Source organism: Musca vetustissima, unplaced genomic scaffold (genome assembly GCF_032173495.1).
Source record: "Musca vetustissima isolate MV318-11 ecotype Yass unplaced genomic scaffold, APGP_CSIRO_Mvet_v1 utg7156, whole genome shotgun sequence".
NCBI classification, from domain to species: Eukaryota; Metazoa; Arthropoda; class Insecta; order Diptera; family Muscidae; genus Musca; species Musca vetustissima.
In genome coordinates this window covers 86684-113970 of record NW_026876342.1, presented here as the reverse complement: position 1 = coordinate 113970, position 27287 = coordinate 86684, and the positions used below count along the sequence as shown (strand labels likewise).

Sequence of the window (27287 nt, the reverse complement as noted above, 5' to 3'; positions counted from 1 at the left end):
AGAAAATAAAGGTCCGAATGCACCAGAAATAATTCTCAAAATAAATAAATATTTGAAATAAAAACTCAAAAAATTGGAACTAACCTAAAGTAACGATGCAATTTCAATAGCCTTTACTAAAGGAGGCCGGAATATTTTTGCATTATGTGAGAAAAAATCGATTGATAGTGGTATTTATTACATCAAATCGACTGTTCGGGTAGTACAGAATATATTTTATCAAAAAATATATCTGTCAGAACAGAACGAACAGAGATCAACGCCTAGGTTGACGAGTAAAAGTTTCAGGCACACAGCAGTATGTTTGATGATCAACTCTTGACCCTTAAAATCTATTGAACATGACAATATTTTTCCAAACTAATATTTTTTGAATCGAATAACTTCCACTTAATCTATTTTAGTATCATGAAAGTAAAAATTTTTCAGTTTGACAAGTATTTGAAGTCTTGTGTTAAACATCAAAAATGCTACTGTGTGCCTGAAACTTTTACTCGTAAACCTAGGCGTTGATCTCTGTTCGTCCTGTTCTGACAGATATATTTTTTGATAAAATATATTCTGTACTACTCAAACAGTCGATTTGATATAATAAATACCAATATCAATCGATTTAATCTCACAATAGCCTTTAGTAAAGGCTATTGAAATTGCATCGTTACTTTATGCTAATTCCAATTTTTTGAGTTTTTATTTCAAATATTTATTTATTTTGAGAATTATTTATTGTTTTCGACTAATTCTAGCAATTTCTGGTGCATTCGGACCTTTATTTTCTATAATAAGGGTGATTTTCTGAATATAAGGTGTACTGTACATATTGTTGGCAATTTTGATGGATTTTACAGAATTTTTTCAAAATTTTTTATCTGTAAATGATTTTATCGGTGCTTAGTTTTCATAATTTAACTAAATTAAAGAGATTTTCTAAAAATATTTTCAAAAAATGCAGTAAAGTAAAAAATTCCACACAATGTTTTAATTATATGGCCACTTCAAAGTCGATGTATTTTCATAAAAACCGTCATTTATGGAAAAATTGTATGCAAAATTTTTCTATTTTCACACTAAATCTCTTAAGTGCAGTATATCGAAGTGTTCTGAATTAACAAATTTTCAAAAATACTTCAAACGAATCGAGTGCTGATCAAAAAATGTTTACCACAGTAAATGTTTTAATTCTGTGACCACCACTGTATCTGGGAGAGAACTTTATCTAGGCATTGTAAATATTATAGATTGTTCAAATCTAACATTATTTTGGCCTAATATGAGATTTATAAATATTGAAAATGTTTACCCATTGTGTGTTAGGTACCAGAAGGAGTGGACCAATGGATCGGATTTTCGTATTTCATCTTTGCTTGGTAAAGGTAATAGGTTGTGCAAAGTTTGGTTCAAATCGGATAGTCCGCTCGCATGATATTATAAAATTACCGTTTAACACAATTTTCTTTATTTGTGGGAGAGGTAGCTTTTTTCTATCGCATTTTCGTCTATAGAAGCTCGTTTGGACTTATATATGAAATTTTTATACAGCACTTTCTGTATATAGCCGAATGTACCCCACCACTCTAAAATGCCGACACATAACACACAACTACGTTGTCAGAGTATTATAGCTTTGTGCAGCCCCAAATCTTTAAGTATACCGAACGTCATATCTCGATTAGCTGAGTCGATCTAGATATATGTGTTCGTCCGTCTGTCCATTATAATTTGTAAACACGATACAGGCCACAGTTATGGACAAATTATCAGGAAATTTTGCATGTATGATGGGTTCTGGCCTATGAAGACAGCCATTGTTTTTGGTAAAGATCTGTTAATATTTAAGGGATGAAATGGACCAAAAAAATTATTTTTGTCTGATTTTCTGGGCGCTCCAGAGGCCGCAATTATGGCCCAAACGTCCCATTTTCATGAAGAGGGGATCGGTCCAAGAATAATCATGACTGTTTTGACATAGATCAGTCAATATTTAGAAGGTCAAATGAACCCTGACTTTTGTGTGACCTCTAGTAGGTCAAGAGGGTGAAAATAGTCTAGTCGGTCTAGAGGGTGAAAATTGATGCCTATGGATCAAAGCTAGTGGTGTACAATGAACCCTCTTATTGTCAAAATACGTGTCAAAACTATCTAAAATATGAAGACGGGGGTATCAATAAATGGGGGACCAGTATAGGATATTTTTGGGGGAAGACTTGGTACCATTGGTATGAGAACCCAAAATACAAGGCTATGCCTAAACGTGGACCGATATAGCTCAATATCAAACTTGACCTACCTGCAGACAAAATACAACTCTATGCTAAATTTTGGCAATATATCTCCAGTCATTCGGAAAATTACAACAGACATACGGACATGGCTAGATCGTATTATAATTTAACCATGGTCAAGAATATATACTTTGTAGGGTCTAAAATCCGTATTACCATGAGTAACAAACAGAGTGACAAAAAATTAATATACCCTCCATACTCAGTTGGAGGGTATAAAATGGCAGGGCTATATAACTTGACTCACATCATGTCAAAATCGAAAGATAACCTTTATCATTTTGTTGGGTTACTATCTCAACAGCAACTACAACAAAACATACTTACACATGATAACGTTGATTATTTACCTACATGTACACAACACTCATACTACATACGCACCTCCCCGATGCATTGCATTTACCATTTGTTTTTACTCACTCATTCGTTGGGCCTCCCAAAAACAATTCTCTATTCTGCTCTGCACCGAATATCGTGTGAATAATTAATCGTTCAATTGGTTTTTAACGCCACATAAAGTTGGCGTTTGTCTTACTCGGAGCAGAAGAAGTCAGTGGCAAACTATGCCATTCTCGACTGTCTGTTTGTCTGTCATACAGGTTGCTGTTATAATTTTCACCCCCGAAAAATTTGTGGAGTTCTTCTTCGTTCATTTCATGGAGATTATCAAAATTTTTAATATCATTGACGTGTTGTAGTCTCATTTGCCCGTCTTTATTCGTTTATAATTCTCAATGGTTTTGAGTGAAGCCGGTTATGGTGGTTATTTTCATTTCAATTTATGCCTGATGCGGTTGCAATTCATGGAATACCAGTAGTGATAGGTTGTACGAAATGCAGATGCCTACGAATAAACATCAACGTAGTAAATTCATACATAATTGCCAATGCATGTAGAAAATATTCATTCACTTATACAAATAGTATTTATGTGACGTTTTATTTGACGTTGAATTTGTATTATGATTTAGTTATGGTAAACTTTTTTTTTAATTTGGTTTAAAATAATGCGGGATAAAATGCATAGATTAAAGGGGACCTAATTCATTGTTGATTTTTTTGTACGATTTTCAATGGGCTGGCGAATGAAATATATATCTTGTAGATTTGCAAATTACATATAGGCATGCATTAATATTAAGACTTAAGGGTACATTCTTGAATTAGTGTATTTAGAATAAAATCTAAATACAAAATTAATTTTTTTGAAACCGAGAATGGGGGTTCCCCTTAAAAGAGAAGACATATTTCATTTCAAATATTTCAGTAATAAAGTGTTTCCTTTTTGGTGGAAATGGTATACAATATCGGTAACCCAAAATTTTCGGTATTTTGGAGTATATGGACCCGGTAATATTATAACCTCCAAGATTTCGATATTTTAGGGAGATTGGTAACATTTGTAATTATAGTGGTTGTAAATTTATATTTTGGATGGCTGGGGAGTAGAAAAACTGTCTACCTAAATATACGAATATTGCTCCATGTTGATCCATGCATTAAGGGAGCAGAACAACGTTCAAACTTTATAATAAACCAGTGAGCGGAGCAGTATAGTCGGACGGGGCTGACCATATGATACCCTACACAACTTCCACGAAAATCTAACTCTCTATGGTTCTATATTATGAGCTTGGGCAATATATATTAGCAATATATATTAATACAGTACGATATTAGTACAGTACAGCTACCCTTCACCGTGGGTTGTGTTGCGATGTTCGGCTTTCAATTGTGACCTATAGATCGACTCAAAAAAAATTAAGTTCCACTTCATCTCAATATTATTATCTGATCATCGCCGAAAATTATAGGCGTTGTCCTTGACCATACCTGGGTCCTCATGGAAATATAGCGCGATCAGCGTTATATTTCCGCTATCTAGTGTGGTAATGAGTTACATATAGTTGGTATTTCCTTTTGGATATACTATCAACATCTGGCCTGTATGACCTTCAGGGGTAAATATATACGCTATAGAATACAAATTTTGTCCTATTTCACACATTTGACCCGTTGATTATTGACCGATCCTTATCAAAACTTTGGGCCAAAATTGCGGCCTCTGGAGCGTTCAGAAAAAAGTGATTGACTGACTGACTTACTGATTGAATGACCTAACTATTTATCAACGCCCAGATGAAACGGATGATGCTAGAATCTTGAAATCTTGGTAAGGGTCACTCTTGGTACAAAGGTGTGAGATAAGTCTGGGTTTTTGGAAATTCGTACTAGAATGGCACGAAAAGTAGTAAAGGCCGTACTATTTCAATTTGTAGAACCGGTAAAGCTAGAACTCTTACATTTGAAATGGGGGTCACTGATGGAATGCAGAATAGATGCTGCAATGTCATTTTTACATTCGTACTATAAGTATCCGAAAAGTACTAAAATGTACTAAAGTTAGTACCCTTTCGTAGCATGTGAATGGATAGACCTAAAAACTTCAAATTTGGATTTCGAATTAAGGTTGAGAGTAGGATCGATACATGGAGGTGGTTTTGAAGGTTTTGAAGATGTACTTAACTGTACTAACGGATATATCTACGAAAGGCACTAAATGGTACTATATTTGGTACAATTTGGTTTTGAGTGAACCGATGGAGCAAGAACAATAAAAATTTGTATATGAGATTACTACTGCATTGTAGAATTGAGGTATGTAGGTAATTTTGGAAATTCGTACTTACGTGTACTAAATTTGGTACAATTTGTATTTTCTGGAATTTGTAGTTAGGATCACAGTTGAAGTGTAGGATTGGGGTAAGTAGGAAGTTTTAGAAATTTCTTTTAATGTGTACTAAATGGTACTAAATTTGGTACAATTGGGATTAAGGTGAACCTAAAGAGCTGTAACACTGAAATTTAGAAAAAAAGATCATTGTTTGAGTTTAGAAGTGGGGGTATGCATGTAGTTTTGGAAATATGTACATATGTATACTAAATGATACTAAATTTAATACAATTTGGTTTTAGAGCTGGAATAGTAAAAATTTGAAATTATGATTACTGTTGGGGTGTATAATTGAGGTATGTATGTAGTTTTGTGAATTCGAATTTATGTGATCGGGCTAGAATACAGAAATTGGGAAATATGATTTTTATTGGATTTATATTAACCCTTTGAGTGTTTTTGTCGAATATATTCGACATTTAAAAGTACTCTCTTTCTTTGCGATTTTCGGTTATCCTATGTACCGTTTCTATTGATGTTTTTGTTTTTTGCTGAAAGACAGACAAACCTGTCCGAGGGTTAAAATGAAAATTGCTATTTTTTTCTAAACTCTATGCCTTTATATGATCTTAAATACAAAATTTTAGATTTTTATTCCGACATTTTTTTTTTTTTTTTGACACTGAAAGGGTTAATAAAATCGTGCTAAATTTGGTAAAATTAAGATTTGGGTGAACCTACAGAGCTCGATTCATGGAAAACGAAGGTAATAAATGATACCGAAATTGGTATAGGGCTTGATATGTGTTGCCATGAGAATTGATGTGTAATGTTAAGATATGGAGGCAGTTTTGGAAATACGTACTATAAGATAACAAAAGAACTAAATGGTACTAATGTGAATATATGTACAATATTTAGACATGTTTAAATAATTCTCACATTCGCTAACGAAGTAGCGGCATATGCTAATTTTACTACAATTCATAACAATGATTAAAGTACAATGGATTTTAGTATAGAATAGGCTAGGTGGTAGTGTGTTCGTCTAATACTATGAGGGTGCCATGGTTCAAACACCAACGCCGCTGCCGGCGTGTTGTTTTGTGTGCTGTGGCTCGCTCGGTAGAGATATCGACCAAAGAAGAGTTTTTATTGATATTGTGAGGAGCCAGCCTCTGTTATGATTCATAGAGAATAAATATTTGAATTCTTGTTGCTTACTGTGTTCTGTTCTAAAAATAGAAAAACAAATAATAAGCCAAAACAAATGTTTCATAATCAAAAATTCAAATTTAAAAGAGAATTCTAGAAAATGGGGTTAAATAAATTAAAAACAACAACAATCATGTTCCATTAATAAATGGTTGGAAGGGTTGGAAACTGGTTCCAAAGTAGGTACAGAGTTTGAGCTTGAATACATTTGTTCTATAAATAGAATAAAAAACAAACACTCAACTCAAGCAAGCACAACTTATCCAAGCGCAGATACATTCCATTTTCACCAACTTAATATTTCAATATTTAAATTAGATGTTGTTTAATTCTAATTATTGGAAGTTCTAAGAATTTTTTTTCAAAATAATACATTCTGTTCTAAAAATAAGTGAGGCTATAAACATCTAATAAGACAGAGGCGTCGGTGGTGTAATGGTCAGCATAGTTGCCTTCCAAGCAGTTGATCCGGGTTCGATTCCCGGCCGACGCACACTTTTTTAAAACCTCCAATAAATCGGGGAAAATAATAACTAAGTAAAATCGAAATCGCGTACAACGTCAAAATTGGTCGCTATAAACGATATATCGTTATAAACGATACAAATAAAGGGCAGAACTTTTTTCTGGACTTTTGGATAAGTAGTTATAACCAATATGTCGTTGTAAACGATTTTGACTGTATAATATTCAATTTTGAAGCCATAATGGCGCTGCCCATTATGTGTCCCAAGTCAGGCATTGCAAGCATTCCTAGTTTGTTTGGTATACTTGGATATATCGGTCCATCTATTGGAATGTTCCCAATATTCGGTATTTTGGAGATTTTCAACTAAATTGGATGTAATGTTTTATAATTTGTATTCTCATTGGGTAAACCTCCCTATCACAAATTATCAATATTGGTTCCCATATTTGTTTCGGACGGTTAAGAAGGGTTAGGATCGATATTTATCGACCTTACAAAGTCTAGGACTGAAATAATACGTTCACTACTAGATCTCGGAAGGTATCGGTATATAGGCGCTGCATCCAATGGCAAATAATTTTATGAAGATATACAAAATACAGCCATTTGTTGACCATTTCTATATATCAAAAAAATGGATATGGTCAATTCCCTTCATTCTTAGAAGCAGAAATGAAAATTACTTCCTAAAACTGTGACTGAGAAAATGTTTTTAATTCCTTGATTTAGACTACAATGTTTCATATATATCCTCTACCAGCATATGTCCGCTACTTCGTTAGCGAATGCGGGAATTATTTAAAAACCAATACCAACCATAATTAAAATTTTAGTACCACTTAGTATCTATGTTCTGTTACAGTACGTATTTCCAAAACTACCTCCATATCTCAACACTACACACCAAATTTGGTATCAATTATTACCCTTTCTACTCTTGTAATACCCATTTCCAAAAATATCCAAATTTCAAATATTGGTTCACCCATATCCAAATTTAGTACCAGTTAGTACACATTAATATAAATTTCCATAACTACCTACCTTAACAATCATAAATACAAATTTCCAAAATTTCCCCAATCCTAATTTCAAATTTCAGGATTCCAGCTCTATCGATTCACCTAAATCTCAATTGTAACAAATTTAGTACCATTAGTACACATTTGTAGAAATTTCATTCCTACGTACCCCAATACTACACCCCAACAGTGATCCTAATTCCAAATTTCAGGATTGCAGCTCTATGGGTTCACCAAAATTGAAATAATACAAAATTTAGTACACATAAGTACGATATTTCTCAACTGCCAACATACCTCAATTCTACAATGCAGTAGTAATCTTATTTCCAAATTTCAGTTTTCCAGCTCTATCGGTTCCAAATTGTACCAAATGTAGTAGCACTTAGTATTTTCGTACTCAAGAGTACAAATATTAAAAACTACCTACATATGCCAATCCTACAATCCGACGGTAATATTCCGTCCGTTTCTCCAAATTCAAGTAGTACCAAATTTAGTACGGTTTAGTACTCTTTGTATACACGGATATACACTTTCAAACCCATCTCCTTGTATACACTTCACTTTTCAAATTTAGTTCGCATTGCAAATCACAAGTTTTTAAGTTTTTAGCTCTATCCATTTATATGATACCGAATTTAGGGCATTTTAGTACTTTTCGGATACTTGTAGATACGAATTTCCAAAAAAACTCTTTGCTACATCTATTCTACACTCCATCAGTGACTCTCATTTAAAATTTAAGATTTCTAGGTTCGCCAAATGCAAATAGTACCACATTTAGTACTTTTAGTGCCTTTGGACCAAATTTCAAGATTTCAGTTTCAGCCGTATCGTCTGGACGTTGATGAATCGTTATGTCAGTCAATCATTTTACTCTTTTATTGGTATGGATTGTCCCTATTTTCGGAGTGTCCTCTATTGTCGGAGTGTACGAAGTCGTAGTGGGAATGTAAATTTTTTTTATAACAAAAATTATAACTTTCATCTGTGGATAGATGTGCAGATTTGAACTATAGCACTGGTATAAAACCCATATTTTAAAATAATTACATTTTTCTTGTGTCTGCAGATCGTCCATTATTCACAACATTGATAGGTCTGATAGACAACGTGAAAACTGAAATTTCAGTTTAAGGTAGGTCAGTTAAAAAGACCCAGTCAAATTAGAAAACCAATTAAAATAGATTAAGTTCGGCGTCACTTCTATCGCCCGATTTCTTTTACTTTTTAAAACCCGGGAAAATTCGATTTGCGTCGTGCAATTTCAAGTAACATTCCGGACTGCTATATGTATAAACATTTTTAACTTGGGTCCCTATTACCGACACAAGACGGGGATCTAGTGTGTTATAGTTCCCTTAGAAGTATATAAGGGCTCTTATAAAGTCAGACTTTCATATAGCTCAAAACTCCTATAAAACTTCCAGTAGCCAGGTGCGTCGGTGGTGTAATGGTCAGCATAGTTGCCTTCCAAGCAGTTGATCCGGGTTCGATTCCCGGCCGACGCACAGCTTTTTATAAGATGTGGAATTTTTATACCCTTCACCACACTGTGGTACAGTGCATATGTTTCTAACAGGCAAAAGGAAACGAGGTAGACACATGGTTCCTTTTTAGAATATGCATAGAATCACTTTTTAAGTCGATTTATGCATGTCCGTCCGTCCGTCTGTCTGTCTGTCCATGTATTTTTGTGAACAAAGTACAGGTCGCATTTATGATCCGATTTGTGTAAAATTTTGCATAGGTCTGTTATTTGGCCCAAGGACGAAACCTATTGAAATTGGGAAAAATCGGTCCAGATTTAGATGTAGCTCCCATATATATTTTCGCCCGATTTAATGTAAATGGTGTACCAATGTATATCGTTTGATTTGCACGAAATTTGGCATAGCGTAATGAATTATGTCTATGTACCCATCATAAGGAGTGTTAAGCTTCCTTAAAATCGGTTCAGATTTAGATATAGCTCCCATATATATTTTCGCCCGATTTAAGGTAAATGGTGCACCAAAGTACCTATATATATTTCGATTTGCACGAAATTTGACATAGCGAACTGAATCAAGTCTAGAACGATGTGTGTAAAATTTCTTGAAAATCGGTTCAGATTTAGATGTAGCTCCCATATATATTTTCGTCCGATTTTATGTAAATGGTGCACCAAAGTGTCTATGTATTCTTCGATTTGCACGAAATGTATTCAAATTTTCGTGACAATCGGTTCAGATTTAGATATAGCTTCCATATATTTTCATCCGATTTAAGGTAATTGGTGCACCAAAGACCCTATATATCTTTCGATTTGCATTATAGCTCCCATATATGTTTTCATCCGATTTTAGGTGATTGGTGCATCAAAATCTCTGAAAATCATTCGATTTGCACGAAGTTTGTCATAGCGTACTCAATTAAGGGTAGAATGACGTGTGCTAAGTATCGTGAAAATTGGTTTAGATTTAGATATAACTCCCATAAATATTTTCGTCCGATTTTATGTAATTGGTGCACCAAAGTCCCTATATATCCATAGCTAGGCCGATTTACACAACGTACTAATGTAATATAAATTAGTCTCCTGCAAGTTTCCCTGAAATCGGTTCAGATATATTCTACATATGTTAGGATACATATGTAGAATATACCCAAAGTGGTGAAGGGTATCATATAGTCGGCCCAGTCCGGCTTTACAACTTTCCTTACTGTTTTTTGTTATGTTATACCTTGAAATAATCGTCAGAAATCCCATAGAATTGTACCTCTAAATTTTGATTATTTTGATAGTTTAAAGAAAACAGAATTTCCGAATAACGTTGACTGTTCAATTAGTTCGGATTTGCTGTTAGAATATTCTGTTATTTAGATTAATGTTTTGTAATAGGTCCCAAAAGGCGGTACCTGCCGAATTTCGGTATATTTACCAACCAAATTTAAAGAGTAGTGTGGATCGTCTATATTTCGATATTTTAAAGGACATCGTGAAAGTTCATGAGGCGATTTTACATATCAACACCAAAAACGATTATCAGCGTTTATAAACCCCTGAAGCAGATCAGTTTTGTTAGAATTAACGACTTTAAAGCTAGTTTTAAATTTAATAACAATATATGTCAGTGTTTTCGATATTTACCCATCATAAGGTAGGTTGTATGCCTCATCAAAATGTGGAGCCAAGAAATTATAAATTTCAGCAGACGAATATAAATCACCATCATATAAACTCCTTTAAATTATATCCAAAAATAAATGATTTTTAAAATAAAAAATCCACCCTTCAATTCAAAACAACCTATTAGAGCGACGAACGCAGAGGCGTCGGTGGTGTAATGGTCAGCATAGTTGCCTTCCAAGCAGTTGATCCGGGTTCGATTCCCGGCCGACGCACATGTTTTGCCAATGTTTCAAAAAGTCGATTGAAAAATTCGCTATTCTAAACCTCAACAAAAATATAAATTACGACTTAGAATCAATTTGCGAATACTTTCTTCTCCGGTTTTCGGAAATTTGTAAAAATTGGATACATAAAGTCTGATTAAAAGAAAATAATGAAATGGGAGTTTGTATTAATTTCTAAAATAAAGCTATATATCAAAACCCTTTTTTTAAAATATATATTTTTTTAAATGTCAAACAACATCAATAAATTGAAAACAACTTCTGAAAACCCTACTTTTCAGGTGCGTCGGTGGTGTAATGGTCAGCATAGTTGCCTTCCAAGCAGTTGATCCGGGTTCGATTCCCGGCCGACGCACACCTTTTTAATGTTTTTTTTTTTATTTTTATTATTGAATATTGTTTGCTGCTTTATTTGAAGTAAAACAGTAATTATGCACACTTTTAAATAAGGTAATATTTTTTATAATTAAATATTTAATAGTTATAATTAAAAAAATAAAAATTAATTAAAACACTTAAATATTTGCAACACTGTCGTCAATCAGCTGCGGTGTCCGAGTGGTTAAGGAGATGGACTTGAAATCCATTGGGTTCTACCCGCACAGGTTCGAATCCTGTCCGCAGCGATAGATTTTTTATACAAACGATATTTATTCCAAAATATGTTACAACTCTTTAAATAACACCAGCGTAATATTGCCTTAAAATATTGGGAAATAGGTTCCATAGGTACAACAAACATTCTTGGTGTTTATGTTTTATTTTTGACAATATGCGATTTTATGACATTACTCCTTGGTTTATTGATATCGGCGGTATAAAAGTATTATATATCGTATCTGATGATATCACCAACACACAAACTTCTTCCTTACTGACCTATGGCTTTCATTTTAACCTACTATCTTTTTTCTGCTTTATTCTTCATTTACAAATTTGATCATTGAATTTTTACCCAGTTTCAATACTTCCAAAGTAGATATTTATGTTTCACTTGAGATAAAAAAATATATATCGCTGCGGACAGGATTCGAACCTGTGCGGGTAGAACCCAATGGATTTCAAGTCCATCTCCTTAACCACTCGGACACCGCAGCTGTTATCGTCCAATACAATCTGCTTAATGAGGTTTCAGGTTACATTAGCTAATTTGAATATTAACTTTAATATCAACGGTGAAGTTGTGTTTTTAATAATATAATAATAATTTAAATTTATACCACTCGCACCTTACATACGTACATTTTATCACGATCACTAAAAATTAAAGATTTGTCTTTTCTATAAGAAAAAACATGACGTTTTATGAAAACAAAATATGGCGGCAAAACAAGTTACACGAATTAAGTTGGGGAAATAGGAATACATTATTTTTTCGTCGATAAAATCGGAGAAATCATGGAAGTTGGCCAGCATTTAAGCAGTCGACCATAAAACTAACAAAAACAATTAACAGAAAAAAGGATGGATCGAATTTCTATCTGCGAAACCTTGGCCAAACGGAATGAGATAACCATGGGTCTATGGATCACATACGATAACCCTGTGCGAAAACGATCGTGGTCAAAGAGCGGTGAAGCACCTCAAACGGTGGCCAAACCAGGACTAATGGCCAGGAAGGTTCTGTTCAGGACACAACATCTACAGTGACTTGCCAGGAACTTCGGAACTTCGCCATACAGGCCGGACTTGGCACCAAGCGATTATCATCTTTTTCTTGCATTGAAAAATTTCTTTAATGATAAAAAATTGGTGGGATTGTGAAAATCGATTACTAGAGTTTTTTGCAAATAGAGAGCACGACTTCTATGAGAGAGGCATTATGAAGTTACCGTTAAAATGTCTACAAATCGTACAGCAAAACGGTGCTTATTTGGTCCAAATCGGACATTAGAAGAATGTCAAATAAAGTCCTATAGCCCCATAGAAATGTGCTGCCCAATTTTCTGTATTATTAAGTTGTTAATCGAATTTTATCATTCATGTGTGTATAATTTGGTACATTGTGAACAAAAAACTCATTTCCAGAAATTATACAATGTATCATTCAGTATCTGTATTGGTTTGGTTTTTTGCATGCAAAAACATAGTCCCCATATACAGATATGGACAGAATTAAGGAATTTTGAATTGAATGCTCAAAACGTGGTGGATGGTAAAATAAGGTTTTCCCAGCCAAACTTAAAGCATTTTTATACTTGTTTGACATATTTTCAAATTTTAACCTAGATATGAACTTAGCACAGAACCTAATATAGAGAACAATTGAATAGTGGAACACTGTCAACTGTTGATATGGACAAGACTGAAACTTACTTACTTAGCTGGCTTGTTACAGAACAGTTGTTCCATAAGCCGAGCTTAAAGAAGATTTCCAAGCGCGTCGGTCTTGTGCGCAAGTCCACCAATTTGGAAGACCACGTTCCAAGATGTTGTTTTCTACTTGGTCTTTCCATCTAAGTCGTGGCCTTCCCCCTTTTACGGGAACCATCAGTAGGCTTATTTTTATATGCCTTTTGAGCTGGGGCATTTTCATTCATTCGCACAACATGGTCTAGACACCGTAGTCGCTGCAGCTCAATACGACTGATTATGTCGATGTCCGCGTATAAATTGTAAAGCTCGTGGTTCATTCGACGCCGATATTCACCATCGACGCAGATCGGCCCGTAGATATTTCGGAGAATTTTTCTCTCAAACATCCCAAGAGCTGCCTCATCTGCTTGCGCAAGTACCCATGCTTCTGATCCATATAATAGCACGGGTAGTATCAGCGTCTTGAAAAGTGTGAGTTTGGTCTGGCGGGAGGTGGCCTTGTTTCTAAACTTCTTACTTAGACCATTGTAGCATCTGTGTGGCCATCACAATCCTTCTCCGAATTTCAAAACTGATGTCATTCGTTTTATTTATGGCGGTACCAAGGTATAAAAAGTCTTTAACTACCTTGAAGCTGTAGTTCTCAAGTTCCACAGTTGGTCGTATGTGAGTGTGGACCGCTTTCCAATTTCAAGTACAAAAGCAACTGTGCATTTAATGACACTTTTTTTTAAAGTTGGTCAATTTTTTATAATAAACGTAATTCTATGAGGTACAAAAAGTCACCAAATTTTAAAAAAAAGGGTCATTAAATGCACAGTTGCTTTTGTACTTGAAATTGGAAAGCGGTCAAAATGGCCGCCTTCGGCGTTCTAGTGTTAAACATATTAATATTCAAGCAATAAAAATGCAATGTCCTTCTTACACTAGCCCGCGACCTCATCCAAACCTCCATCATCATAAATATTGTCATAGGTCTAAAATAATAAATATCCGTTCGAAAATACCATAAATAGCTTCATACGTCTTCAACCAGTCTATAGAGACGAATGCGTAGCAATATTTAGGAAAAAATTTTGGAACTTGTAGGAACATGAAAATACGTAGTAAAAAGCGAATATTTGCGAAGATGTTTAATAACCACCAAAAACTACCATCGGAACCCTGAAATAACGAGAAAAATAAAAATTTTAAGAGTGAACGAATAACATAAAATTCCAAATTAAAACTATTTTGATTGGAAAATGTTCCTAGGACCATAAAAATATCTAAACTGGGAGACATTTTTATGTGGGCTATGTCAGAACATGGGTCAAGACTGTCAATTTTTTCAGCGGCCAAATTTATCTGATTATTAGATAGAGAATAGTGCGTTAAAACTGGTGAACCCGACTGACTTTAAGCGTAATCTATGTATTCAATGTTTATGTCTTTAAAATTGTTTCCTTGGACTCAGTTATATTATATATGTGTGATCATTCTACATGTTATACCTACACCAAACCATATCAGTGAACGCCCTATTTCATTACATTGGTTGACATTGACATAATGACAGACCAACGAAAACTATTTAATAATTTTGTGCGACTAAATAGTATTTTTGAAGTGTCATTACGATATATTACATAACGTTTAGGTCCTACCTCCACGGCAAATTAACACCTTTAATTTTCTGCATGACGGAACCCCCCTACCAAATGACAAAATGTTTACACACAATGTATGTCATTCGTATCACAAGGTATGTACAATGTACATTCCGATAATATTGCTGTTCAATTTACCTTCCCCTTTTTCGCAAGGTATAGGATAAAATACTTATAATAAAAAAACTAAACAAAAAAGTCCAGCCAATGCGTAATAACTGTAATAATTGATTTATTAAAAAACGCAACGCGTTTTGGCTGTTTTTCTGTTTCTGTTATTATAAAAATTTCAAGCATTTCCAAACATGTTTCAGAAATGTATAATGATAAAAGTTTAATAGCATGCATTGGGGTTACGCATGCTCTTTCGAAGGGGGAATTTGCAGGATGGTTGTAATAAACAGCGGGTTATTCTTTTACATGACTCGAGCCAACTAAAACTGAATTTCATTCTAGGTGCCACACTATATGGCAGATGTGTGTCCAAGGTATGAATGATAATTTAATGTTGTTTTTGTAAATGTTTCTTAAGTCGTATCATTAGTGGACAGTGGTTGCGGAGTCAATTTTACCAGGACCTTTATATGCAGATCGGAGAACTTTGCTAAGAATTTCAACATTCCACAAATTAAGTATACCGATCGTCATATCTCGTCTGTCCATTATAATTTGTAAACACGATACAGGCCGCAGTTATGGACCAATTTTCACGAAATTTTGCATGTAAGATGGGTTCTGCCCAATGAAGACCACTATTGTTTTTGGTAAAGATCGGTTAATATTTAGGGGATGAAATGGACCAAAAACTAAATTTTTTTCTGATTTTCTGGTCGCTCTAGAGGCCGCAATTATGGCCCAAACACCGCGAATTTCTACATGGAGAAGGTGGTTGGGCCAAAGAATAAACATGCCTGTTTTGATAAAGATCGATCAATATTTAGCGAGTCAAATGGACCCTAACTTTTGTGTGAAAAAAGACCAAATTTGTATTCTATAGCGTATATATTTACTCCTGAATAACATAGAGCCGAGAAGTTGATAGTATATCCAAGAGGAGTGGTTGACCTTTAAATTGATACCAATTATATTGTCGTATGTACTCGGATGCGGGAATAACATTTAAATTTTTACAGGTGCTTACGTACTCAGATATTATTTAGTAACACATTACTACACTGGAGGCGGAAATACAGCGCGGATCGCTTTGAAAATTTCCATGAGGATCCAGGAATGGTCAAGGATAACGCCTATAATTTTCGGTGATGATCAGATAATAATATTGGGATGAGGTGGACCGAAAACTTAATTTTTTGTGTTTTTTCTACTCCATATATAGTCCACAATTGAAAGTCGATCATCATAACACAACCCACCGTGAAGAGAATCTGGACAAGTAATTAGAAGGGATTTACTGAATATTAGTAATATTTGTTGACCTTTATCGGTCGACCCCGTCCGACTATACTGCTCCGCTCACTGATTTCTGATTGAATACTATATTTCAAATTACAACAACTTCGGTGGGAAATACAGCTTCAACCTTCAAACTGCAGCAAAGGGGCTGAAACCTTTATCGAAATTTTTCTGCAAAGATATTTTTCACCATCCAAAAACCTGGAATACAAAAGTGCGGCTAAGACTTTCAAAATTTCGCAATATTTATATGATGCCCTATATCGAAAATTTTCTGCATCTAAACTGTACAAAATTTAGTACCATTTAGTACACACTACTATGAATTTCCAAAACTTCCTATATAGTCCAATTCTACACCTTAACGGCGATCCTAACTCCAAATTTCAAGATTCAGTCCTATCGGTTCACCTAAAATTCAAATTGTACCATTTAGTACTCATAAGAATGAATTTCCAAAATTACATCCATACCACAATTCTACACTCCAATAGTAACCCTATTTCCAAAATACAGTGTTCCAGTTCTATCGTACGAATTTCCAAAACTTCCAACATATCCACAAATCCTACCCCCCCCCATCAATGATCCTAACTTCAAATTTCAGGATTACACCTCTATCGGTTTACCAAAATTGAGATTGTACCAGATTGTACCAAACTTAGTACCATTTAGTACCCATAAGAAAGAATTTCCAAAACTCCATTCATACCCCAATCCTACACTCCAAAAGTAACGTTATTTCCAAAATTTCAGTGTTCCAGCCCTATCGGTTTCCCAATTGTAATTATCGTACGAATTAGTACCTTCTGTGAATACAAGTAAAAAATTTCCAAAACAACCTACATATTCTAATTCTACAAATTTCAGGATTCCAGCTCTATCCGTTTCTCGAAACTCAAATTGTACCACATTTAGTACTTTTCGTATACATGAGTACACACTTCCAAAATCATCTCATTATATAGACCTTACTTATCAACCATGATTCGCATTCCAAATTTCAAGTTTTTAGCTCAATGCGTTCACATGCTACGAAATTGTACCAATTTTGGTAAATTTTAGTACTTATATTTCGAAAAACCCTTTGTCAATGACCCTCAATCCAAATTTCAGAGATCTAGCTCTACCGGTTGCCCAAATACAAATGATACCATATTTTGTACTTTTTAGTACTTTTCATTACGTTCTACTACGAATTTCTAAAAACCCAGCCTTCTCAGTCACCTTTGGACCAAGAGTGACCATCACCCAAAATTTCAAGATTGTAGCTTTAGTCGTTTCGTCTGGTCTTTGATAAATCCTTAAGTCAGACAATCACTTTACTCTTTTATCAGTTTATATTGTTCTGCTGTAAAGTCTCGTAATGTTAATACAAATTTATTTAAAACTCGAAACATTTCTTTTCTACACCACTGTTCTCGATGAGGGTTCTCCCCTCAGCATGCGTCAATGCAATTTCCTTATATTACACATATTATCGAAAAAACGTATACAAATGCTGCGCACTATGCGTGTAATATACTTGTTTTTATGCGCCACTGACTGACCGGCCGACGAAGCGAACGGCTAAAATAATATGAAAACTCTGTAGAGAATTTCGAACCTCTCATAATATCTTGGCAACATGAAAATTTATGTTTACTTGACCACTAATTAAAGATAAATGTTTTCAATCTACACTAAATGTCCGGAAAAAGTCCCACCAGGGCATCGTCAAAAGGTGGAATATGTTTAGCGAATGTTTTACTTAGTGCCTAAATGATCGATTGGTAGGTAAAAGAAGGTAGTGCTGTAAAACACTAAATAAGCGTATCATGTTTATGTTCCGACATAGACATAGGAGGTAGTAAATAAATGATAACTGGTGGATAATTTAATTAAAATATCAATAATAATGGAATGTATAGAATATTGGGCTAATATGCCATGGGTAAATATGGAGGATCATATCATTTTCATGAAATTTTCCATAATAAAATCGCAAAGACTGCCTTTTGTTCCTGATAGTACCACGAATTCTATATTTGGGTTGTTGGCTAGGCTTATCTTCCACTTGTATCCAATAGAGGAAGTCACTAGGTGTTAAATTGTAAAACGATACAATTTTTCCGTAATAGAGCAAAATATTCGTTATGTGTGTGAAAAAAACGCTGTCCAGATCAATACCATTCACCACCGATCATAAAATATCATTAATCATCTCTCAATAGGGAGGAAGCTGAAAACGGCCTTGAGGATTTCGATTCCCGTATGGTATCGATTTAAAAAAGTCCGTCCGTCTTCGGCCTGTCTGGCCGGGTGGTGTGCACGATAATTCTCGAGCATGGTTAAGATTTGGCTTAAAATTAATTTCATAATATCATGCCAATGGACCATCGCATTTCAACCAAACTTTGCAAGACCTATCTAGCCTCGATCAATTCCAAAGATGAGACCAATTAGTCTGAAACATCCCTCCCTATAAAGGTTAAAAATTGTCAATATTTAAAAATACAATATTCGGCTAATGAAATGTGTGTAAAATAGATGCACCAAAGGGGGTTTTTTGGAACTTCTAACTATAAATATCCGAAATGTACTAAATTTGGTACAATTCCTTAGCATGTGAATGGGTGGAGCTTAAACATGAAATTTGAAATGCTAATTAAGGTTGAGCAGTCGGTAAAAGGAGACGGAGAGCTGGGAGACTGAAATTTGAAATTAATATTACCGTCGGAGTGTGGCGATATGTATTTAGTTAGAAATTTGTAATTATGTGTACAAAAAGAACACAATTTAGATTTTTGGTGAACCAATAGAGCTGGAATCCTAATATTTGGAAATCAGTTTAATGTTGGAGTGTAGGATTGGGGTATGGATGTAGTTTTGGTAGTTCATACTTTTGGGTACTAAATAGTATTAAATTTAGTACAATTTGAATTTTGGGTTAACCAATAGATCTGGGATCCTGAAATTTGGAGTTAGGATTATTGTTGGGGTGTAGGATTGGGATATGTAGGATGTTTCGGATATACATACCAATGTGTACTTAATTTGGTACAACTGAAATTTTTGGTGAACCGATAGAGCTGAAATCATAAAATCGGGAAATAAGATTTCCATTAGTTATATGATATTGATAGTTTTGAATGGTTTGGAAGACTGTACTAAATGGTATCAAATGTGGGTTTGGGTGATAGAGTTAGGATCCTGAAATTTAACATGTAGGATTTTGATATGTAAGGAATTTTTGGAAGTTTATCTAATGTGTCATACTAACGTATTGAAATTAGGGCATCCCAACGTCTGTCACGTTTTATTGCAATCGGTTCAGATTTAAATACAGCTCCCATATATATTTTCGTCCGATTTTTACAAATGGTGCACCAGAGAGACTAATTTAAGCACGGAATTTTGCACAACCTATTAACATTAGTATAGCCCAACGTGCGCCAATTTTTATTGAAATCGGTTCAAATTTAGATAAAGCTCCCATATATAATATATTACAAATTACACACCATTTTCTTGGAAAATGTTCACAAATAATATACACTCCACCTTATGTTGAATTTGAATTGAATATCTGAGACGATTTACCCTAATATTTTCATTTATTCCCGTAAACCTTTTTATCTTACAGTATGTATCATAATATTTATTGGTGCTTCTTTATAACTGTCTCCTTATATCAACAATATGTATGCCCAGTTAACATGTTAAACTGTTATCAACGTAAAATATGCCATGACCACCTCGATTTCGCATATTTTATTTAGACAATAATAGACAGGCCTGGCGTTCGTTTTCACCTTCTCAGTTTGTTTGTTGGCAAGTCATGCATTTTATACTGCAGCTACTACTGCTACGTACTTAGAAATACTGCCTTCCATCGTCATCATCATGCTGCCCTGGCGCATCTTTACGCGCCACGGTCCTATCATAGTTCAGTGTACGCATTTTTTAATGATTATGTTACTTACTAGAATAGTGTTCATAATATTTCATAGCATAATAGGGGGAACTTGATATTTTCCAGTGTCTAGTGTTCCTTGCGTTTAGCCCCACCAGTCCAGTCGTTGCGTTTGTTTAATTAATATTTTCACAGCAATTATACATTTTTTTGCCAATTAAAACGTAATTGTTATGGGCGAATGGGTTTAATTAATTTATTGACGATTACTTGCCAACATAATAGGTCTTTTGTCTTAGAATTTATTTCAATATTAAATTAAGGAGAACTATTTCAAACTCTCTCATTGGTGTGAAGGTAAAAATTAACTAGACTTTATTGCAAGAATGTTGCGTTATTGTGCTTTGAGGGAGATGGTTGTGTTGGGAGTAGTTCGGTGACCCAATGAAGGGAAAATGAAGAAAAGTATAAAATACTTTAAGAAGAATATGTTCTAGACCACCTACAAAGTGAGTGAATGGAACAAGACCCGATAAAAGTGATTTTCAGTTTTCTATCATAAACATACCGAAAAATATGTGAGAAGAAAGTGAGTGAAATTCTCAAAATATTTTACAGCCAATGAGAACAGCCAATTCGGTTGAAAAATGTGTCTTAAATTCTCAAAATACCGACTTAATAATTTTTATTAGTACGAAAATATGAAATTTTGCATGGAGAAGGGGATTGGGCCAAAGAATTAGCATGCTGTTTTCATAAAGATGGGTCAATATTTAGCGGGTCAAATGGACCCTGACTTTTGTTTAAAAAATTACAAAATGTGTATACCATTACGTGTATATTTACTCCTGAAGGACACAGACCCGAGAAGTTCATAGTATATCCAAGAGGAGTGGTTGACCTTTAAATTGATACCAATTATATTATCGTATGTACTGAAATGTGTGAGTTACACTTAAATATTTACTGGTGCTTACGTCCTCAGATGTTATTTAATAACCCATTACCACACTAGAGGGCGAAAATACAGCGCTGATCGCTTTTAAATTTTCCATGAGGTTCCAGTTATGGTCAAGGACAATGCCTATAACTTTCGGAGATGATCAGATTATAATTATGGGATGACGTGGTCCGAATACTTTTTTTTGTTGTGTTTTTTTTCGAGTCGATGCCAATAATAAGCCGAACATCTCAACATAACCCACGGTGGAGAGGATCAGGACAATTGATTAGAAGGGCTGTACTGAATATGAATAGTAATATTCGGAAAATATGTCGGTGTAAGGAAGAGATGCTGTTGAAATCTAATCGGGCTAGAGGGAGCAAATATCGGCTCAGAATAAGCACCCGCAGAAAGTTAGAGTTCCGTGGTAGTTGTGTAGGTTATCGTATGGTCGGCCCCGTCCGACTATACTGCTCCGCTCACTGGTTATATCTTTAGTTGTTTTAATATTTGTAAGCAATTTGTCATTGAGTTAAGTTTGTGATTGAACGAACTATGAAATAGTTCGGATAGCTGAAAAATAACAAATGAACTATAAAGAACGACTTTTCTGAACTAGTTCACTTGCTCTTCCCATTGAATCGTTCATCTGAACTAGTTCACCTTTTTAATTACCTCCTCTACTTCCTGGAATATGTAAACCTTTGCAATATGAACTTTAGAATTACCAGCAAAAAATTTATTGCGACATAACTTCAAAACTTGACCTATGGCGAAATTGCCTATCTGATTTTTTTTAATAGACTCGCCAAGGGCTTTCATTCCAAAATAGAATTTTCCACCCCAGGACTATGACCTCGATTTTGTGTGTAATTGATGATTGGAAATTTTTAAAATATTTTTAAAAATGAAAGGCTGCTCTCTGCCCTATCTCTGAAATTCACCATATTTCTATTTAGGCCGGAAGCTATCATTCAACAAACCGCCACAACTTAACGAAGAACCTTCTAGTATTTCTCCTCAAAAGTAAAGCTTTCCCAAACCATAAAATTGCTGGTAGAAAAATGAAAGAAAATAAAATAAATTTATGCTTTTTAACACATCCCATTTTTGCCACTTGCAACAACAACGTGGTGTGGTGTGATGGTAAGTTGCGTATACTACTGACGCAGATTTTGATAGCAGGTTGTTGTTTTCGTCTTCCACTCTTCCCTGGTTTGAATGGTGATGGACGCAATCATTGTCTAAATTAGTTGTATACACGGATCCCATGAGGCATAGTTGAAGTTTATGTTCATCCGACATTTATTACGGTTTTTAATTATTTCATAATTTATAGGTGGAATAGTTAACACAACAAATGTGAAGGTCTGACGGAAATTCTATTAAACAAAAACATTAATGATCGTAATTAGGTGGTGTTGGTCGTCGCGGTGGTGCGAAAGTAGCCAACCTCCGAATATAAAAATGTGTCTGCCTACTCATTAAGTACAAACGTAGATATTCTTCATTTGGTCGCACTAATTAATTCAATTTATCACTGCAAAATAAGTCGGAATAAATTTCGTAATGAATATTTATTAAAATGCGTTCGCTGGAAACTTCACAGCCGTGTTGTGGAAACTGACATACAGACATTTGAAAAGTGAGTGTGCGCTTAAATCTGTGCGTGGCTAATATGCGGTTTCATGTAATTTTCAAGTTTTCACATTTGTTTTGTGTTTATGTTATCCGGGAATTACATTAATAACAGATAGTAGCATACTTGTTGGAACAGTGTTCATCCGAGCGTGTCAAGATAAACTGAAAATACAAAAAAAAAAGAACTCATAATAAAATACATAGTTGCTAATATGTACGGACATGCAGATCAGTAGTTTAATAAGCTGATGGCAAATTGAGGGGTTTTCAAATAACATTGATGTTTTTATTTAAATGTGTCATGGGTACGGCACAGATTTTTACTTTTTCTTTTCTGTTTGGCTTTTTGAGCTGAAAATCTTCATCCATTCTCACAACATGACATAGCAAACGTAGTCGCTGCAGCTCGATCCGCCTGACTATATCGATATCAGACAGTATATAGTACAACTAATGGTTAATTCGACGGCCATATTCACCGCCGACGCAGATCGGCCCATAGATCTTTTCTCAAACACTCCAAGAGCTGCTTCATCTGCTTGCGCAAGTACCCATGCTACAGATTCATACAACACATCACACGACAAACTGTCACCTTGTCCGAATCCTCGTTCGGTATTGAAGAGCTCCGATGGGTTCTTTCCGACGTTAACTGCTGATCTTGTGCCGGTTAAAGTTATCCTGCATATCCTATTAATTTTGCAGGAATGCCGAACGCAGACATGGCTTTAAGCTCATCTGAGGGAATTGGGCTGTCGATAAGGTGGATTGTGTCGATTTATTTTTTTCGTAGCTTTTTTCCCAGGATTTGCCGTAGGTTAAAAATAGGGTCTATAGTGGATTTACCAGATCTGAAGCCAATAATATCATTCGCCATTGGTTTTAGTCGCTCACACAGCACGCTGGGTAGCACATTATATGCGATGAGAAGGAGACTAATTCCTCTATGTTGGCACACAGGATACGGAGGTTCCAATCATTGGACATATATTCCTCTAGCCAAATTGTACTAATCGGCAGATGCATGCTCCTGATCAGCGTCTGACCACCGGTCTTGAATAATTCGGCTGGTAATTCATCGGCACCTGCTGCTTTATTATTCTTCAGCCGATTAATTGCTATTCTGACCTCATATTGGCTAGTTGGTATACATTCTATACCGTCATCTCTTACTGGTTCTGGAGTATCTTCTTCACCGCTACTATTTGATATCAGAAGCTTTTCGAAATGTTCCTTCCAGATTCTCAGCACGCTGTCTGTATCTGTCACCAGGTTTCCTTCTTCATCTATCTCTTCAACCGAATGCTTTGGTGCAGGCACATCCTCCTCTGCCTTCACAAAAGCCTTCGGTTTGGTGCTTTACTCGTTGGTAAAACTTTCTGACTTCATTCTCCTGTATCATCAAGATTTGCTTACGCTCACGTTTTTCTTGTTCTTTCTTCTTTTTCTGAAAACAAGTGTCTCCTCTTACTTTTCTCTCTCAATAATTCTCCATCACATTACGTGTTGCTACTGTCTGCAGGGTGCCCTATACGCTGTGTTTTTCACATCAGTAGCATTACGAAACTTCTGATCGTACCATGGATTTTTTGATGGTGGTTTTTGGTACCCAAGTGTTGCTTTTGCTGCAGATTGTAGGGAATGGGCAATTCTTTGCCATTGTGCTTCTATACTATTATCGGGACAAGGGGTGCTTTCGTTGTGTTGTGTTTGCAGCTTTTCGATCTCGAGTTTCCGTGTTGCTGCAACATTAAGACGAGTTCGAACCTACGCTGCTAATGGTCCGATTCGAAACTCGCTCCTCGGATGGATCTTACGTCTAAAACACTAGATGAATGCCTTCTGTCTATCACAACATGATCAATTTCATTTCTCGTTGCTTGATCAGGAGAAATCCTGGTGGCCTTGTGTATAGCGAGATGCTTGAATCTGATGTTGCTAACTTCCATGTTTTTGCTACAGCGAAGTCAATCAACCTCATGCCGCTGCCAGATGTTTCTTCATGGAGGCTGAAAAAGACGGTGAAGCCGAAAATAGTTTTCCTTCCGATTTTTGCATTAAAATATCCTATCAGAATTTTAATGTCATGGCCAGGCAACGGTCATATGGTGTTTCTAGGCGTTCGTCTGTTCATCTTGGCCTTCTGTCGGAGCATAGACGCAAATAACACTGATGTAGGAGAACTTGGCTTTTATAGGGATTATAGCAATTCGTTCATCTACTGGAGTGAATATGGAGACGAGGGTTTTTATTTTTCTGTTAACCATAAATCCGCAGCCAAATTCATGTCTCGTTTAATGACAATTGTAATGCAGTGCGTAATCACCTGATTTACATACACCTGCCCCTTTCCATCAGATTTCCTGTAAGATAATTATATCGGCTTTGTGACACCGCGGGGAGGTCAGTGTCCACAATTGAGATGAAAGAAGGACCAAGGTAAGCCTGGGCTTTGCCATGTTAATGCCAATCAGAGCCGTTGTTTGGTATCTATCATCCCCCTACGTCACCCAATTTGTCCTTTTTTAAGTAATTTTATGTCCACCCCAAGATCGTTTTTCTTAAATTCAGAATGATCTTGATCATGTATTCGTGTGGGACAGATTGTTGAAGCATCACATAAATTAATGTATGTAATATATATGAGTGTTATATTTGAATATGGACCGATTCCCGATCTTTGACTTCAAATCAAGTTCTCACATTCATTTCTCCTAAATGAATTTGTTTATTGGAGTTTTTCGGAATACTGCTATACGAAATGTAATTCCAAGCACATTAAGTAGTAATTTCTAATTCCAACCACTTTAAGTAGAAATTTCTGAAATACCCAACATTGTTTGTAATTTCTCTGTATCCAACATTAAATTTCCTTTGTCGGGAATCATTGATATTTCAAAATTAAAGACAATATACGTCTCTCATATTTGATGAAAACATCACAATTTACTAGGAAATTAAATTGTATGTGATCATTGTTGTTCTATGCATATTCTCATTTGCGCCGAGAAAGCAAAAAAACCTATCGAGTTTTATTGAATCTATGAATCTATTTGAGGGCTTAGTTAGCAGGAAATTACATTTGTTTTCTCTCCTTGCAGTAGTTTATACTTCATTTTCATCATCAGATTCTTTGATTGGAACAAACAGTAGTGATGTACGACGATGATGTAAGTAAACTGTGAAGTATGTTATAGTATATCAAGTAAAGAATGGACTATTTGAGTTACTCACACACTCAAAGAAAAATATTCGTTAAATATGTATATATTTCTACATTTGTTGTTTGAACGATCATAGACAGATGAAATTAATGTTTTTTTTTATATAAAATTGTTCTAACTCAAAATATTCGGAACTTGTAGGTTTAATTAATTAATTTTAATTAGTAATTAAGAGGCGCCTAAAAGTATGCAATTTATTAAATAAAAAGTATACGTTTGATTTATAAATCAGTTGTAAGAAAACGTAGAGAAGCACTTAATTATAGCCTCAACAATGAGGTAGACCACTGGTTAGCTATTAAATTTTAATAATTCAAAACTCCTTTAAACCCTCCTACATTGACCTCTTCCTGTGGCACTTCTAATACATTATTCTACTCATAAATTTTATTGCATAAAAACACTATTTTTTCGAGTGTATTTCTTGACATGTAAGGCTTTTCCATCACATATAACATTTTTTTCTTATAACTAAACTGTTAGAGGTGTGAAAAAAACTAACATAAATCCTATTCAATTTTATTGTTACTCTGTAAACATGTTGTTTTCTTTCTTTTCTAATTGTTCTTGTATACCTTCATCCATCATCATCAACAACAGCTGACTCTATTTGTTATTCATTTAGATTGAAGTTTACATACGAAATGACACGATAAACTAAGATGATAACAACGATTTATGTAAACTGTTTTAATTTTTGATACTGGCGAACATTTTCTTAGATAACGTTGTAAATTCAATGGAGAACATTGCAAATGAAAAGTAAACCAGTAAAGAAAGTAGTAAAGTCGGACGGGCCGACTATATGATACCCTTCACCACTTTCGGTATATTCAACAGATGAATCCTAACAGACGTCGCATTTTTAAAGGACCAGTAAAATGAAATTGGATCCATAAACATGTCGTTCTGCAACCGATACTAAATTTTTCATTTGGCCAGATATAGAAGCTATATCTAAATCTGAACCGATTTCAAGAAACTTAACACACATCATTCTAGACCTAATGCATTACGCTGTGCCAAATTTCGTGCAAACCGAAATATATTAAGGGACTTTGGTACACCATTTACCTTAAATTGGACGAAAATATATATGGGAGCTATATCTAAATCTGAACCGATTTCCAGGAAACTTA

At 34.9% G+C, this 27287-nt stretch overlaps 6 non-coding genes across 6 annotated transcripts; 5 read left to right on the top strand and 1 right to left on the bottom strand.

Moving 5' to 3' along the window:
• Positions 1-6595: 6595 nt before the first annotated feature.
• On the top strand, positions 6596-6667 carry Trnag-ucc (transfer RNA glycine (anticodon UCC)). Its single transcript has one exon. It is a non-coding gene; the product is annotated as a tRNA-Gly (tRNA).
• A 2440-nt stretch (positions 6668-9107) lies between these two features.
• Positions 9108-9179, top strand: Trnag-ucc (transfer RNA glycine (anticodon UCC)). The gene has a single exon. It is a non-coding gene; the product is annotated as a tRNA-Gly (tRNA).
• A 1804-nt stretch (positions 9180-10983) lies between these two features.
• On the top strand, positions 10984-11055 carry Trnag-ucc (transfer RNA glycine (anticodon UCC)). Its single transcript has one exon. It is a non-coding gene; the product is annotated as a tRNA-Gly (tRNA).
• A 295-nt stretch (positions 11056-11350) lies between these two features.
• Trnag-ucc (transfer RNA glycine (anticodon UCC)) lies at positions 11351-11422 on the top strand. Its single transcript has one exon. It is a non-coding gene; the product is annotated as a tRNA-Gly (tRNA).
• A 189-nt stretch (positions 11423-11611) lies between these two features.
• Trnas-uga (transfer RNA serine (anticodon UGA)) lies at positions 11612-11693 on the top strand. Its single transcript has one exon. It is a non-coding gene; the product is annotated as a tRNA-Ser (tRNA).
• A 389-nt stretch (positions 11694-12082) lies between these two features.
• Positions 12083-12164, bottom strand: Trnas-uga (transfer RNA serine (anticodon UGA)). Its single transcript has one exon. It is a non-coding gene; the product is annotated as a tRNA-Ser (tRNA).
• Between the last annotated feature and the right edge of the window lie 15123 nt (positions 12165-27287).